Genomic DNA, 3656 nt, shown 5'->3' on the forward strand with positions numbered 1-3656 from the left:
TGTGGATTTTCATGGCTCACCCCTTCTTTGCAATTATTGCTGCTAAGGCAGATACCCAAATGAAAACTATGGTAGAGGCCAGCAGGCTCCACTGCAAAACTGACATTGTTCAATAGGTCTATCATTTCTTCAGACAAGGAAGATCCTGAATGCATTTCTAATTGGAGCAGTCCTCCAACCCCACTTTGACACAGAGTCCATGGAATTATTCTTACAGGGCACCCCTCCCAGCTAACAGGTGGAGTTGTTAACCTTATTGGCAATTCCCACACCATATGAGAGACCATGAGTGGAATTGATCTTCTGGCTCTCCATAAGGGCTCTGCCCACTCTGACTCACAAGGTCTGACCTGTTAAGCCCCACCTCCTGGAGTACAGGGACCCAGCCACAACCCAAACCAATTAGCCTACCTCTTCTCTGACTCACTGACTCCCCCTTCTGCCTCTGAACAATTGGACACTCCCTGTTCATTGGCAATTAAATAGGTTGAGCCTCATGAGGAAATTACTAGACAAGTCACCTCAAAATTGCAACAGCTAAAAGACATTGCATTGAAAGAATCTTATCCCTTGCCACAGATCTGGTGGCTAGGGGAATCAGTGACCCAGCCAAAATGTGTCCAGCCAATACCCAGACCTTGGCAATTGCTGCAAATTCTTCAATAGGGTTTTGGCCATTCCTGGTCCTTGTCCCACCACCCCAGGCAAATGCCCAAGTATGACTCTCCTGATTAATTAGAACTCCAAAATTAAACATTATTTTCTAGCTTTACCAGAAATGGAAACTCAAGTTACCATCATTCTGGGCAACTTATCCAAATATAAAGGAGGTGCCTCTTTTTAAACTACTGGGTGATGTGAGTAAAACCATTCATGGCAAATAGACTCCACTAGATGTCACTATTGGAACCTTTTTTTTCTTTCATTGAACTTTTTAAAAGATTTTTATTTTTTCTATTATAGTTGATTTACAATGTTCTGTCAATTTCTGCTGTACACCAAAGTGACATAATCATACATATACATTCTTTTTCTAATGGGTCTCAAAATCTGTGACAGATTTTTAGTCAAACTGTTTCCTTTAAAAAGTGCTGATTTTAAAACTAATAACTTAAAACTGCCATACACAAAACAAATGGTCTATAAAACATTCTCTTTCCTTCTGAATATTTTATGATGCATCATTATCATTAACCAATATTTTACTATTAAACTTACGTGACCAATTGAGACAAACAGTTCTGAGACAGTTCTTCCATTGATTAAGCCTGGGGGGCAAGTGTTGGGGATAATATTCATGTAGACTTCTGAGCTTTCTGAGCAGACTTGGTGACCTTACCAGCTCTAGCTGCCTTCTTGTCCACTGCTTTGATGACACGTACAGAAACCATTTGTCTCGTCACAAACAGCAAAACAGCCCAGAGGAAGATAGTCAGAGAAGCTCTCAACACACATGGGCTTGCCAGAAACTGTATCAATGATGACACCATCATCAGATTTCAAGAATTTGGGGCCATCTTCCAGCTTTTTCTCAGAATGATAATCAATCGTCTTCATTTCAGCAAACTTGCAAGCAGTGTGAGCTGTGTGACAGTCCAGCACAGGTGGTGTATCTAGCCTGGATGTTTCAAGATAATCATCTTAGCCGTAAAGCCAGCTGCTTCCATTGTGGGTCATTTTCGCTGTCACTAGCCGCACTTCCATGAGGAATGTCTTTGACAGACAAGTTCTTCTTTTTATTTTTTTTTTTCCTGTATTTTGTCTTTTTTAGGGCTGCACCCAGGGAATATGGAGGTTCCCAGGATAGGTTCCATTTGGAGCTGTTGCTGCCTACACCAGAGCCACAGCAACGCCAGATCCAAGCCACCTCTGTGACCTACACCACAGCTCATGGCAACGCTGGATCCTTAACCCACTGAGCAAGGCCAGGGATCTAACCCACAACCGCATGGTTCCTAGTCAGGTTTGTTTCTGCTGTGCCATGACGGGAACTTCTGTCAGACATGTTCTTGACATTGAAGCCCACATTGTCCCCAGGAAGGGTTTCACTCAAAGCTTCATAGTACATTTCAACAAACTTTACTTCACTTGTAACATTGACTGGAGCAGAAGTGACCACCATGCCAGATTTGAGAACACCAGTCTTCACCTGACCCACAGGGATAGTACTAGTACTACCAATTTTGTAGGCGTCCTGGAGGACAGATGTAAGGGCTTGTCAGTTGGATGTGTTGATGGCAGGATGCGATCAAGAGCTTCAAGTAGTGTAGTTCCATTGGCATTACCATCTTTTTTTTTTTTTTTTAATGGCTGCACTCATGGTATATGGAAGTTCCCTGGCCAGGGATTGAATCCAAGTTGCATTAGTTGCCTGGATTCTTTAACCCACTGTGCCAGCCTGGGGATCAAACCTGCTCCTCTGCAGCAACCTGAGCCACTGCAGTCAGATTCTTAACCCACTGCACCACAGCAGGAATTCCAGCATTGCCATCTTTACAGCTGACCTTCCATCCCTTGAACCAAGGCATGTTAGCACTTGGCTCCAGTATGTTGTCACCATTCCATCCAGAAATTGGCGCAAATGCTACTGTGTTGGGGTTGTAGCCAGTTTTCTTAATGTAGGTGCTGACTTCCTTAACAATTTTGTCATCTCTCTTCTGGGTATAGGGTGGTTCGGTGGAATCCATTGTGTTAACTCCAACAATTAGTTGTTTCACACCTACAGTTTAAGCCAGAAGGGTATATCCATGGGTCTGCCCATTGTTGGAAATCCTGGCTTCAAGTTCACCAACACCAGCAGCAACAATCAGGACAGCACAGTCAGCCTGGGTTGTGTGTTTAATTATGTTTTTAATGAAGTCCTGGGGCATCAGTATGGCTTCCCTCATGCTCAGCACCTTGCCCATGGACCTGGAGTCAGTGGTGGTGCCCCATTGCCTCATCCTCTGGTGAAATGGGGAGTCCTTGTGACCATATATCTGACATGGGAAGGAAGCTGGTGTTCACGGATGGCCGCACCACCAATGTATGCAATGCTGTCCACTGGAGAGCCACAGCCTGTCATCCTCAGTCTCAAATATCTCTCTGACTAGGGATGTCCTTGAGCTGGCCCAGCTTGCACTACATGATGCCCTTTGCTAGGCAGGTTCCCCATGTCAGGATCTTTGTTGCTTCATGGGTGGTTGCAAGTGACCTTGTGGTCTGGCCAGGCCAATGGCAGAGAAATGGTTCCCAGAACTCCTGAGGCTGGCAGCCAGAAGCCTACATTTACCACTTTTATGAACACCTCTACTTCCTGTCTCCACTCATATCACATCAACTACCATACCACCCTGGCCACAGACCAAGACCTCTAACTCATATGAACAGGCCACTGAAGTTTCAGCCATAACCCAAGCCTTTTAAAACCACTGGGCCTGCCACTCAGTCCCTCTAGATATGGGACCCTTCCTTAATGTCTGCCTCTCTATGACCTGAATGTAACAAACTTTGTGTTCCTGAGTCTCTCCTGTGATCCCTCTTGGGGCAAATCTCTACTCATCATCACCTAAAAGAACATAGAACAGGAAACTATTTTAAGACTACAACAGAGGAAGACCCTGAACTGACCTCTTCCTGTAGGCACAACAAATTTACAGCTACATATGGAATAATTT

General features: G+C 44.5%; 1 pseudogene; it reads right to left on the reverse strand.

The window, feature by feature from the left end:
- Nucleotides 1–1288: 1288 nt before the first annotated feature.
- On the reverse strand, nt 1289–2906 carry LOC100156563 (elongation factor 1-alpha 1 pseudogene; annotated as a pseudogene).
- Nucleotides 2907–3656: the final 750 nt, after the last annotated feature.

This window comes from Sus scrofa, chromosome 4 (assembly GCF_054392235.1).
Source record: "Sus scrofa isolate SSC_HxYL_T2T_F1_AM1 chromosome 4, Sscrofa_HxYL_maternal_Yorkshire_Landrace_v2.0, whole genome shotgun sequence".
In the NCBI taxonomy this organism is placed as follows: domain Eukaryota; kingdom Metazoa; phylum Chordata; class Mammalia; order Artiodactyla; family Suidae; genus Sus; species Sus scrofa.